Source organism: Pseudophryne corroboree, chromosome 3, assembly GCF_028390025.1.
Source record: "Pseudophryne corroboree isolate aPseCor3 chromosome 3, aPseCor3.hap2, whole genome shotgun sequence".
Lineage (NCBI taxonomy): Eukaryota > Metazoa > Chordata > Amphibia > Anura > Myobatrachidae > Pseudophryne > Pseudophryne corroboree.
In genome coordinates this window covers 423,944,711-423,959,369 of record NC_086446.1, presented here as the reverse complement: position 1 = coordinate 423,959,369, position 14,659 = coordinate 423,944,711, and the positions used below count along the sequence as shown (strand labels likewise).

General features: G+C 40.5%; 1 long non-coding RNA gene across 1 annotated transcript in view; it reads right to left on the bottom strand.

Annotated features, from left to right (window-relative positions):
* LOC135057855 (uncharacterized) overlaps positions 1 to 3,614 on the bottom strand; it is a 33,699-nt gene extending 30,085 nt beyond the window's left edge. The window contains exons 1-3 of the long non-coding RNA XR_010244417.1: positions 3,529 to 3,614; positions 2,713 to 2,817; positions 356 to 423 (exon numbers count right to left, since the gene is read on the bottom strand). This is a non-coding gene — a long non-coding RNA (uncharacterized LOC135057855). The remainder of the gene's footprint in view (positions 1 to 355; positions 424 to 2,712; positions 2,818 to 3,528) is intronic.
* Between the last annotated feature and the right edge of the window lie 11,045 nt (positions 3,615 to 14,659).

Sequence of the window (14,659 nt, the reverse complement as noted above, 5' to 3'; positions counted from 1 at the left end):
GTGAGAGAGGCCTCAGTTGGGGTTGCTTCCTTCTTGTTTTTTGGTGGGTTAGATTTATCTAAGACAGGATCCATAACGGTATTAAAGTCCCCACCTAAAATAATGTGGCCCTGTGCTACTCTATTGAGACGTAGAAAGAGTGTGCGGAAAAAAGATGATTGGTCTTGATTAGGGGCGTATACTGACACAAGTGTTAGAATCTCCGTGCGGAGTGTACCGATCGCTATGATGTACCAGCCCACAGGGTCAGCTATGGTTGTAGTATGTACAAATGGGATGTTACGGTGAATCAAAATAGCCACCCCCCTTTTCTTACAGTTATCAGAAGCAAAAAAGGTTTGGGTAAACTGCTTACCTTGAAGTCGAGAGTGTGTACCAGTGAAGTGGGTCTCCTGAAGGAAAACAATATCTGCTCTTTCTCTCCTACAGGCGGACAAAGTTACTGTACGTTTCTTGTGAGAATTAAGCCCATTAACATTTACAGAAAACAATTTAAGAGCCATGTGATATTAAAGTGTGAAAGAGGATCAATGGAGACCCATCCCAGGGAAGAAGAAAAAAGAAAGAAGAAAAGGAACAGCAAGAAAAAAGGAACAGAGATGCAGAAAAAGAGAAAGTAATAGGAAACCCATACGGGAAAAAACCCTAAAACATAAGGTCCCAATCAAGGACCACTACACAAGTTATGATCATTATATACTAAATCACAAATAAAGGGAGCACGGGGGTTCTAGAATTAATTTCTATATGAACATGGATGATACCCTTATAGCCTCGAGAGAAAGATTGTCTGAGTTCATTGACATATGGCTTCTTTGGCTAGACTATAAATCTACCTCAGCTTATAAAGATTATGTTTTCTCAATGACAGAATTGAACTCAGGGAATGTATCTTAGAAGCTCCTGATATAACTACTCACCGTAAACTTTCCCTGGTCTAGGTCACTATTCTCTTTCTTCTGTCCTCTGATCCTTCTTTCTACATTTTCTTCCCAAACCCCTCTCTAGTCCTACTTTATTCTCTTAATTGAAGTACATTTAGTTTTCAAAGGTATTGTGACAGATTTTGGTTGTATTAACAATATACTTAGATTGCAAACTTCAATATGTCTTTCTGTTTCGATTGTATATGTAAATTCTTATTGCTCACTGTGCTGGGTACTGCTATTCTTTTTCCTTGCCATGATGACTGCCTCCTTATTTTTTTTTTATTCTCTTCCTTAATTCTCTGTTACGTACTTCTTTACTCTTTCAATAAAAACAGATTATACAAAAAAAAAAAAAGGTGATTCCCTATTACCATCAGTAACTGTCTGTTACTCAACCCACGGTACAGTAAGTGGGTAAATTATTGCCCCCAATAGGCTCCTATGATTGTCACCTGGAACCACAAACTTCTACTGCAACACCTCCAAGGTGGTGTCTGCTAATTCCCACTAGTCCATCACCATTGACCAGCCTCTGCAGTGGGTGTAGTACGAATTGCCGGCTGTCAGGATCCCGGTGCCCAGCATACAGTCACCGGGGTGAGCGCAAAAGAGCCCCTTTTGGGCTCGCTGAGCTCACCACGCTACGGGCACACATGCCACGCCATTTAATCTCCCTCCAGGGGTGTCGTGGACACCCCAAAAGGGAGAAAAGTTGTCGGCATACCGGCGGTCTGGATCCCGACGCCAGTATGCTGAGCGCCGGGATCCCAACAGCCGGTATAACGAGTGCCACCCTCTGCAGGGTAGCTGGCAGAGGACTTGAGCTTGGAGACACTGGGATCAATGCAGAACAACAAAATGGAACAGCATTTGCGTAATTTTGGTGAAAGGATAAAGCAGGTGAAGATTTTTGTAAGCGAGTAGATGTTTATTGCTCCACAGCATACAAGATGTTACAGAAGTCAGTCCACTCTCAGAATCAGAGAATATCTAAACTCAAAGCCACAATAGCCCTTTATATAGCAAGATCACACAATGCAACAAGCTACAGCCCTGTCCCTTGACCTCTCACAAAATAGAAATAAATACAGCTTACATTTTAAAGGTGCAAAACATTTATTTCTGGGATGTTGGGTCACATAATAGACATGTGGTACAATACCAGTAAATCTGGTGTGCATAGCATCCCTACCCTTTTCCTGACCCTAACACCCCTAAACCCTGATCCTAACTCAATCCTAACCTAGCCCTAACCATAACCCCTAACCCTAATATCCTACACCAACCCTACTGCCTTATCCCTAATACCCTAACCTAAATGGCTATACTAACCCTACTATCCTAATCCAAACCCCAAATCTAACCCTAATACCATAGCATTAATACCTTAACCCTAAAGGGCAGTCTTGATGGGTCAGGTGGTTCTTAACTGATGTCAAATTCTATGTTTCTATGTAGCCAAGTATCTCAACATTTATCTTATAACCCAACTGCCTACATCTAGGGATAACCATTGGTGGATTAACCATCGATGGTACCATTGGTGGTTGATTAAGCATCAATGAGGGACTTAGTTATGCCTTCTTTGCACTCCTGGGCCCTTACAGAGACTTGGGTAATCTATACCCACTCCCCTCCCTTTCTTGACGTCCCTGTTAATGATTGATAATGAAAACACCACCTTTTCCTGTTCATTATTTTTCCAAAATACTTCTGCTTGTATTTACCTTCTTTCAGACTGATATTATTCCTGTATATTAGGCAGCTACCTTACATCTCTTACCTTGCTTTCCTTTTTCATTTTGGGTTGTCCTTTTCCATTTAGATTAGAATGTTGGTTATTTTTACATTAAAACTTCTCACTTTTATACCTTCGCAGATCTCATATCTAAACACAACAGAGATTTTTCCAATTATGAGATGACATTTTAAAATAATGACTGTTAATTATGTTGCTTTGCAGCAGTGCAGCAGATTTAACTCTTTCGACAAAATATGTTTTTTAATGAAGCTCAAAAAATGCTATCTTCTATGTTCCTTCTCTCTCCTCTGCTCTGCTATCTGCTAACTAATTTACAGCTAATCAGTTTCTTCTCGCTCTTTTCCATGACAGAATAACTGTCGTTACAACATCAATATTTCTGACAGGACTTTTCTCATTGCGTCAATATATGAATGCGGAAATGAGAGTTTAAATGAGAGACTGACCATGTTATTTATTAATTTACTCCTTATCTGGCAGTGTGGTTTGGCATGGGATTTTTTTTCTCCGAAGAGGCTGGCATGGTAGGATTGTGTACACCAGGGGTTCTCAAACTCGGTCCTCAGGACCCCACACAGTGCATGTTTTGCAGGTAACCCAGCAGGTGCACAGGTGTATTAATTACTCACAGACACATTTTAAAAGGTCCACAGGTGGAGCTAATTATTTCACTTTTGATTCTGTGAGGAGACCTGCAAAACATGCACCGTGTGGGGTCCTGAGGACCGAGTTTGAGAACCTGTGGTGTACACACATGACTGCGGTACTTCGTACTGTTGTGTGAAAGCTGTCACTGCACGTTTATTTGTGTTCAAAATAATATACAGTCTGGCATACCAGTGTCTTCAAGAGGTTGGCACTGTCTAGCGGTGTGTACTGAGCTTGTAGTTTGGCATCATTACATTATGGCAAGCACGTCTTCTATATCTGTAGGAGTGAAAAGTGGCAAGTAAAAATCTATAACTCTAAGCAAATACAATTTAGTATACTGATTTTATTTTTGTTATCTTCTATCAAGTGTTTTGAAGATGTCCACATATACCGCAAAGTTTAATGTATTAGATATGCTATATAGTAATTAGAGTTGCTATTGACTATTATATATATTCAAAGAGATACAGAAGTATTGGACTGACACATCTTAAACACTGACCCTGTACCCAATACTGATTTCAAACTGACATAACATTCATTCAGACAAATTGTGGGAATTCAATTGTTTTTTGGGTACATGGCACCTGACAGAGCAATTCAGGTTGTTCTGCCAACCGGGCATGAGTGCCGCAAGCTCCCATGATTTCTGTTCGCACCCTCCTAAGGTGGCGAGCAGAAATCAGTGAAAAGTCAGACTTTTTGACAACCAAACGCAGCACACCCAGTTACAGGGTGCCCAGCTACTTGCACCCGCCGGCACAACAATTAAACATCAAACCCTCTAAAGTGACGGAGATTGGGTGCAAGAGTGGTTGAAAAAGCAATTGAATAGTCTACATTGTTAACATAATAGCAGGTGTCTGTCTGTACAAGTTTACTGTAATAATCACTATTAACATTGCAGGTATTAACATGCAGGCCATGCAGCTTTGCCAATATTTCAGTATTAAAGAGGTAAATGGCACTGTCAATGTTCAAGTAAGGATCGAAATCTGCTTCTCACCCACACATCCCTCCGGGATAATATAAAAAGAGGTTAGTGTGTCAATCCCTTTACACTAATCATAAAGCAAATTAATGATCTGGTATTTCCCAAAGACTCAAGAAAACAAATCTCTTAACCCCCTCCTTCTGCCTGCGCCTCTTCAATCCTTGCTAATTAGCATTTATTCCCTCTAAACAGTAGACAGCGAGGGTCCCTGGCTCATTTCTACAACCCCAAGTTCATTACCTCTTGCAGACCACAGGAGGAGAGAGGCAATTAGAGCCATGGGACTAATATAGGAATGACTTGCATTTAACCCATGCAGAATAATCGTACACATCCTCTGCTAGCACACTCATGTCACATCTTTCCTTCTTCATTAATCCTTTTTCATGAAGATTGGTTTTGTTTCTTCTGTTTTGTGCCTGCTATTCCCTCCTGATAATCATTTTTTTTTTCTTGCTCCACAATCTTTTTTCTATTTTTTATATGCATCTTTTTCTTTGTCTCTTAGCTTCCCTTTTCACTCTGTTTAGGTAGTCTCATTTCTATCTTCTTTCTTTCCCTTTGACCTCATACTGAGCCTCATTTACAATTAGGAGCAAACTTAAACCAAAGGGTATACAGTTGCACGAGGACAAACCATGTAACTCTGCAGTCGTGGCAAACTGCCCATCTAGTCTGGTGAGACCCTGCTTGCTCCCAATGTCTTTTGCGTGCATCTTTTTCACCTGAAAAATCCATCTTAGTCATCTTAGTTCCATTGTGCTTCATATACAGACTCAATCGCACACAGATATACAAGTGGTGCATATCAAAATTAAGCACAGTCTCCTGGTGCATCCTAGTTGAATCACATTGCATCTACAGTAAATTGCATTTTGGGTTAAAAAAGACACTTGGCGCAAGCAGCGTCACATGAGACTTGTTGGCTTACTTCCACCAGGCATCTCGAGAGACATGATGTATGAGGACACATCTGTAAGAAGTTCAAATGCAAATTGTTTTTTGCAAGCAGAGAAAATACTGTCTGCATTTTAGGGAAGTATCTAGAGGGGGAGAGCCAATGTGCAGGCTTCGTCTGGGCCCCCTCCTCTGTAGCCAGCAGCACTGTAGCTCTGGGCACTAGAGTCAATAGTGGACCCTAGCGCTGTCCTAGAGTTTAGAGCGCATGCACAAGTCTCCGGAAAAATGGCACTGCAGGACTACCTAGGGTAAGTATTAAAAAAATCAGTGCATGGTGTGCGGTGTGGGCCCCCCTGGACCTGGGAGGCCTGTGTGCACTGCACACACTGCACCCATTACAAATACGTGAGTGCTGCTTTTGTATGTAGGACAGGCTGGGGAAGAGTATTTTTATGCTGCAATTCAGAGATAAGCTAGGATGCATCCTCTCCTTCCAGCTCTAAATTTTTTTTTCAAAAGTTTGCCCCATCTGACGAAGAACAGAATTTACAAATTCAAGTGCGTTCCCCAGTTTACAGGCATATTACCAAAGACCAGGAGGAGATGGTTGCGAACCATTATATGCTCTTAGCAGGCCATTAGGTGCACTTGGTGTGAATTTTCATAAATAAGCCTGCAGTGTATGAGAAAAAAACACTAAGACAGACAAGTTCCCGGATCCAGAAATAGACTGTTAGTGTAAAGTATGATTATGGTCAAATTGGCATAGTACAGTAGATGAGCATTCAGTCTGATCAAAGTGTGCAGCAAGAACCGTTTAAAAAAATAAAAATAAAAAATATTTATTGAGTTTAAAAAGAACTGTGACATGTTTGTTAGGAACGGATTGGCTGGTACTTTATCTCCGTTGACTTTATCTCCATCCAAGGCTTAGTAAATAGACCTGTACAGATGGAGATGTGGTCTGCGCTCTCTCCAATAAATGTTGTATGTATATATATATGAGGAAGGTCTATCCGTGCAGCCTAGGTTGCAAAAAATGGGAATTATTTTCAAATATTCCTCAGTTTAACAATAGCAAAAAAAGGGGGGAGAAGGAACCTCTGGTGCTACTGGATGTAGTGTAAATTGATAAAAAGGGCACTACAGTGGTGTTATGTATATACAAAAATGGTTTATTGGTTTAGTCTGAATAAATATGTGGTGTAGATAAACAAAGTTAGACAATAATAATGCAAAGTTAGTAATTGCTGTTAAAAACCTGGTATTACTTATAAGTTATAGCAGTACAAACAGTTCTAAAAACTCCTATAGCAAGTACAGGTAAATGCACATACGGATGTATTTAAAGCACATTTGTTCGGAATATATATGAATTCCTTTAGTCTCTGAATTAATTCTGAAGAGCTGTTAATACCTTATAGTTTTGTTATAAAGGGCTTGCAACAGATACAAATAAATACATTTTCTTGACACAATGGTTTGAAACAAAGTGTGAAAGGATGCTGTTACTAAATTAAGTCCTCTGTTAGGTGATTTTCCCAGTGCAGGCACTGAGACCGTTTGAATGAGAGAGCGTGTTCTCTCCGTTACTGTGCTAGCCTCTGTTGGTTCTCCCGGTCCGTATATGCAATGAAGTCCTTCCAAGTCTTTTTAAGTCAGTGGCTAGTAACTGAAGAAATGGACTTACGTATCATCGTCCCCTACGGGACCGGTGTTTTGTTTTCTGGGCAGCGGTGGGTTGTGAGCGTCTCTTTCCCCAGAGATGCGGTGTTGCTGCAGGCGCCTGCAGTGCTGAACCTTGTGGAGCTTGCGGCCGGCGTCTTCCAGGGGGTCAGGATCTTCGGATCTGAGGCGGGTGTGGGGGGCGTGGACCAACGCGTTTCACTCGGCTCCAAATGCCGTGCTTCGTCAGGGATTGAATAATGACGTGTGTTTCGGGTTTCTTTCCTTATAGGGTCCAATTTCTGCTGATTGGTTGACCCAGCTGTCAATTGTGTGAAGTTCTTGTGTTTTGGATCCATAATGCCAAACCGAATTGGAATAAAAGTTTTGTTAAAATAGAAAAAATAAATATAAAAATAAAAATTTACATTTAAAGTTTTCAGTGTCCTTCTTCTGTTATAAACAGTTGAGTTACTGTATCAAATTAGTGAGAAAATATTAGTACAGCTGTGGAGATATTAGTTTTTTTATTATTTCGTTTCTTTAGTTTACTTATAAATGACAGTAGTAATGTATATGCATATGGTGTATATTTGTAATTCTCCTTAGGGGGGTATCTAATCGTACTCCCCATAATATTTTTATCCAATGTGTTTATTGTAAAGCACATAGAATATAAGATATGATTTAAGTGTCGCCTCTAATGGTGTGTTTAAAATAGCTGCATCCTGATTCTGATATTGCTAGGATGGGTTGGTTTTGTGGAGGCTGGTATGTTTTATGGAAAATGTCCAGGTTTACATTGGGTGTTGTTGTTTCGCCTGTAGTGTTAGCGTGGCAGACGTATGTGGGCTTTGGAGAGGGGTTATTTGGTATGTTCTTTATTATCCTGTTTTTTCTTTTACTTCTTTCTTTTTGTTCTCCTTATTTTGCTTGTTCTCTTTCTTGTTTCTTTACTTTCATCTTCCTTTGCAGTTATCTGGTTTTCTTTCCACGCCATGACTGAGGAGATTAGACAGGAAGAAGAAAAAAACAAAGAAATTATGAAAAAACTCTCAGGATATAAGATCCAATCCACACAAAATGAGGAAGCAAATGATCCAGAAGAAAACCTGAATACTTTCTTAGAATTGATACAGTAGGAAGAATTCCTACCAGATGCAGAAAAACAAATGGACCAAGAGAGAACATTAACAAATCTGACAAAAAGGAAGAGGCTAGCACAGTAACGGAGAGAACACGCTCTCTCATTCAAACGGACTCAGTGCATGCACTGGGAAAATCACCTAACAGAGGACTTAATTTAGTAACAGTATCCTTTCACACTTTGTTTCAAACCATTGTGTCAAGAAAATGTATTTATTTGTATCTGTTGCAAGCCCTTTATAAGGAAACTATAAGGTATTAACAGCTCTTCAGAATTAATTCAGAGACTAAAGGAATTCATATATATTCCGAACCAATGTGCTTTAAATACATCCGTATGTGCATTTACCTGTACTTGCTATAGGAGTTTTTAGAACTGTTTGTACTGCTATAACTTATAAGTAATACCAGGTTTTTAACAGCAATTACTAACTTTGCATTATTATTGTCTAACTTTGTTTATCTATACCACATAGTTATTCAGACTAAACCAATAAACCATTTTTGTATATACATAACACCACTGTAGTGCCCTTTTTATCAATTTACACTACATCCAGTAGCGCCAGAGGTTCCTTCTCTCCCCTTTTTTTGTTATTGTTAAACTGAGGAATACTTGAAAAGAATTCCCATTTTTTGCAACCTAGGCTGCACGGATAGACCTTCCTCATATATATATACATACAACATTTATTGGAGGGAGCGCAGACCACATCTCCACCTGTACAAAACTAGCATTTCTTTTCAGTGTACTGCAGCAAACCCCATAAATGTATACCAACAGAAAATACAGATTGGAAAAATTAGAGAATATCTTCTGTAATGAAACAGGTATAGAGGAGACAGATGTATACATAGAAGAAGAAAACTTCCGCTCCTACTATCTCAAATTAGAGAAACTCTTGGGCTTAGAAATAAAGCAATGGTGGGATAGCAACACTTTGAAGAAGTACATCGAACATCACATTGTACCAAGAGGTCTAAGACTTTTTAAATATCCCACCTTCATGCCACACGAACAAAACTTACAAGAAAAATGGGACACTGCATTGGACCAATGTTCATTCAAACTAATGGAACTCATTGTAGAGGACAGAGAAAAATCAATGGAGAAAATCAAAAAAGAAATCACACACATCAAGTCAAAATTAGAACCCTTTGAAAAAATGGAGGACTACATAACCTTAGAAAACAACACAAGAAGCAAACTACAAAAACTAGAAAATCAAGTTATATCAACTAAAAAGAGGAAATTTGGACGAGACAAAACAGACTATCAGAATCAACATAGGGACTAGGCGAAACACAGAAGCACACAACGACAATCCAGTGGAGAAGCTTATAACCGAAATCAACAAACACAACATTATCGAGAATTCAACCATCAACACAAGGGTTACTACACCCCCCAAACAAAATACTATAGAGCCTACAGTTATCAAAAATACCAACAGAACACCCAGAGACCGCAGGAACGGCACAAAGAGAGGGCCACCAACCACAGAACACCACTAATCAAACAGAGACCAAGAAACACAGCAGAAGGAAGAGTATACCAACCCTACAATAGAGCACAGTTCTCATATGAGGAGAAACCACAATACGACAAAATAAGAGAAAACTACAGAAAAGGAATGACTGAGGCGATTAGACAGGAAGAAGAAAAAACCAAAGAAATTATGAAAAAACTCTCAGGAAATAAGATCCAATCCACACAAAATGAGGAAGCAAATGATCCAGAAGAAAACCTGAATACTTTTTAGAATTGATACAGGAGGAAGAATTCCTACCAGATGCAGAAAAACAAATGGACCAAGAGAGAACATTAACAAATCTGACAAATAGGAAGTGTCCAGACACAGAATCATCAAAAGAGGAACGAGAGGTGGAAAGAGGAAAACAGAAACAAAGAAAAACAAACACAGAAAAAGCCACCAAGAAGAAGAAGAAAAATCTTTAGGTATATACAACATAAGCAAACACAAACTCACAGACACACAAAGAAACGTATTGAAGAAGGGCTTAAAATTTGCCCCATCTAACAAACTCAACAAATTTCAATCGTTTATAGACCTCCACCGGTTCATGAGAAAGCTCACTTTGAAGAAATTCTTCAGAAGAAACAAGAAAAACAAAGAAGACCCAAACACTAGCCAAACACAGGTGGACGAATACAAACATACAAGTTTAAAAGAAAAATCTAAATTTTACCCAAAATACATCAAGAGACCGTTTCTCGACGCATTCGAGAAATCTGTGGAACGAGACATTGAAAACCTGAATATTCCTAGATACAAAGGAATATTATCCTAACCAAGGAAGAGAGAAAAGGACTTAAAGAATTGAAAGACAATAAACAAATAGTAATAAAACCTGCTGACAAAGGAGGAGGGGTAGTAATTTTGGACAAAGACAAGTATCATCAGGAAGCAATGAGGCTACTAGCAGACAAAGAAACATACGAAGAACTTCCAATAAACCCCATTGAGATATATAAGAAAGAGTACAATCTACTCATGAAGACAGGACCCACAAAGGGGATTCTAAACAAGAAAGAAACAACATTCCTCCAACAGACAAATCCAAGAACACCAGTCTTCTACTTCCTACCCAAAATTCATAAAGACATTACAAACCCGCCAGGAACACCAATAGTGTCAGGAATTGGATCACTAACTACTCATTTGTCAGAATATATAGATAAAACACTACAACGTATAGCAATATCACAAAAAAGCTACCTCAGAGACACTACACAAATCCTAAGGCTGCTAGATGGAATACAGTGGAATGAAGACTTCATTCTAGTAACATACGACGTAAAAGCACTATACACATGTATAGATCACCAAGATGGATGCAAAGCCATAGCACAGATTATGAAAGAACAAGCGGAATTACCAGAAGACCAGATCAACTTTGTAATAGAAGGCATCAAATTCATCCTCAGCCATAACACATTCTGGTACAACAACAACCATTATAGACAGGTTCGCGGAACCGCTATGGGTACGAAATTTGCGCCAAGTTACGCGAACCTGTTTATGTCACAGTGGGAGGAGAATTACATTTGGAAAAATAACCCTTCGTTAGAACACATAGCATTGTGGAAACGCTACATCGATGACATCATAGTCATTTGGAAAGGAACACCGAACGAACTTACAGAATTCTCAAACTACATCAACACCAACAGCCTGAATCTTGAATTCACAGAAACACATAGCAACAAAACCATCAACTTTTTGGATTTAACCATCTACATCGAGAATAAAGAGATACACACCAAAACTTACATTAAGTCTGTTGACTGCAACAACTACATACCAGCTACCAGCAACAACAACTGGCTGAAAGGAATCCCTGGAGGACAGTTCAAAAGAATCAAAAGGAACTGCTCAAACAATGAAACCTTTGAAGAACAAAGCAAAACTTTAAAAGAAAAATTAATTGAAAGAAACTACAACAAAACCACTGTTCAAAAATCCTTAGAAACAGCGAGGGAAACCAAAAGAGAAGACCTACTCAAATACAAGGAAAAGAGCTCAGAAGAACAAAAAGAAATAACCTTCATCACCAATTACAACAGTCAATACAAAACCTTAGAAAAAATAATCAAAAGAAACTGGCCTATACTCAAGAAAGACGAAGAAATCCAAGAATTCATACAAGACTGACCAAAGATCATATACAGGAAGGCACCAAATATCAAACAAGAACTAGTTTCCAGCTACATACCCGAAAATAAGGAAACTAAGACAACTTGGCTTAACGATACCTCCCCAGGGTTCTATTACTGCACAAAATGCAAAGCATGTAAGACATGCAACACAAGGAGCACAAAACCAATAACAACTTTCACGTCAAATATAAATAAGAAAGGGGGGCGTGGCCTGACTGAAGAGGCAGCTGGAAGCAGGAAACCAGACCTCCTGCCCAATCTTCAAAAAACACCACATCCAGCTGAAATTATATCCCCCATATCACCCTCATAACCCACCTAGTAATTTAGGGTACCTGTGTGTCTGGTCGCGGAGCCGGGGGATCGTTTTTATGGTCCCTGCGGGTTGTGGCCTACACCGGGTGCCAGAGCCGCGGCATAGATTTTTGCACTTGCCCGCCGGGAAGCTCCAGGAGACGCGCTGACACCGGGACTGCCCGCGACTACGGAGACCCCTTGGTCGATTCTGCAGCCGGCTGGAGAGACTGTGTGACCGCCCCTGCATCGCGCCTGAAGCCCCGTGAAGCGGGTATCGTAACCCGGCGCTCAGGGACAGAGAGAGCCGCGGGGCCGCACTTCCGGCACTTCCGGTGCTGCGCTGGCACGGATCTCCGTTGGACCGCAGTGCCCTTCATCTGAGGTAGTCACTTCTTGCCTACACCCCTCTCCCCCTGGAAATACCATCTACCATAGTGGAGTGAGGAGGAGGGGGACTGTGGAGGTGAGGGGGTGTATGAGTGTCATACCTGTATGTGTGACTGGAGATGAGTACACTTCCACACAATCAATCACAGAGACACTGCAGGCCTGCTATACCCTGCCTCCCCTCATCCTCTACTGATTATAACTTAGCCCTATGATATATTTTGAGTCACATCATAGTGCAAAAGATTACTCTACTTACTACTACTGTTGATCCTAAAGAATAACGCTGTTTCTCCAGTCCGTTGCCACAAAGTGAATTACAACTTTCACCCCCCCCTCCCCATCGCCACGTGTATGGGAGGGGAGCGAGATTTACTCAATACCTACTAATTTCTTTCCAGTTGGCGTGCTTGCACGGTGATGCCGCAGGCCGGATTGCCGTTGTAATTGAAATACTACATATCAGATATTATTTACCACGCTCTATAAGTCTCGCTGCCACCATATATATTGGCGATAGCAATTTACTACCTGGTAAACACAATAGCATTTCACTGACAACTTGGTGAACTACACCCGCTACCAACTCTCCATCAATGGACACGCTACACAGCGATATGTGAATTCACACCACCCGCAACTGTGATGTAGACCTCCCCCTATCTGTATAACCAACGGCAAACCATATCACCTGCCCGACCCTCATGAGCTCATAACTAATATTATGGACAAATTCTTAAAATCTTCCACACCAAAACCCCAAAGATATAGGAGTGGCAGTAAGCGCGGAGAACCAAGCTCCACCTCCCCATCATTGTCCTCCCAGCCTGTCAGTATAGACACCGCGACTGAATCACCACCTATCATGGCCCCAAAAGCTCCCCCTGCTCCTCCTTCCTATTTGGAAATAGTTAAAGCAATTAAAGAAACCGTGGAACCTTTATTACAAGCTCAGGCAGATAAATTTATGACTGCAGTATCAGACCTGAAATCAGAACTCGGCTCTATGTCCCGCAGAATCTCGGTGAACAAAAATAGGATTGGAGTTAACTTTAAGGAAATTGAAGACCTTAAAGAACAGGTCGTATCTTTAACAACTGCACGTCAACATATGATGATGAAGATAGACGACCTAGAAAATCGTTCGAGACGTAACAACCTGAGAATTGTGGGCCTTAAAGAATCATTGAAGGGCCCTGATCTTCTGAAATTCCTCCTCTCCGATTTGCCAATCCTCCTGGGTATTCCCGAAGAACTCTCCTCATTGGAAATTGAACGAGCCCATAGACTGGGTCCCCCACGTGACTCTAATCAATCTAGACCCCGCCCGGTTATCTTCAAATGCTTAAACTTCAGGCATAAAGAACTGATATGGTCTGCAGCCCCGAAGCAAGGGCCCACTTCAATGGGACAGACAGCGGCTATTCCTCTTTCAGGATTACTCTGCGGAAGTCTCTAGAGCCAGGAGAGAAATGTCTCCAATATGCTCTCACCTAGTGAAAACCGGTATCCGATTTGCTCTTCTTTACCCTGCGCGGCTGCACATCTTCACCCCACAAGGCCCGAAAGATTTCACTTCGGTGGACTCGGCTAAAGGCTTTATCACGGAGCTTGGCGGACCTACGAGATCGCCATCGGCCTCACATCCATCCTCTCCAAGCAATGCGGATGATAATGATTGATATCTGATACCGGGACTTAGTCCTTGTTCTTATAATGGTTGACATAATTACTGATTCTGTTCTATTGTGAGATAATTTAGATTTAACACCTATCATGACCACTTAGAAAAACACTTCTTTTTCTATTTGGGCCATTGAAACGTTTCTTTAAGTCTATTCTCTTCATATTGACTGTTGGTTATTTTATTATTTCTATTGTTCTACATTGCAGCGGGATCACGCTGAAAGTTTATGCTGATATATGCTGGTGTAGACGCTCTTATATGTTATTTTTATCTTCACCTTTGTCTCTACTTTTCTCTCTTCTTTCCGACTTCCTTTACTTTACTCTCCGTTACCTTTTACTTGCAGATACTTAGACGGCTGGGGCGGGAAATGTTTATCTGTATGATACTCTGGAATATCTGTATACCGAGGCTTCTTATATCAAGACCTCTTACTATCCTTCTGTATTCCCTTGATGATGTTATAGATGTCACAGCTTAATATAATATCATGGAATGTTAGGGGTATCAACTCTCCTATCAAACGGAGACGTATCCTTACCTATTTAAATAAGACAAA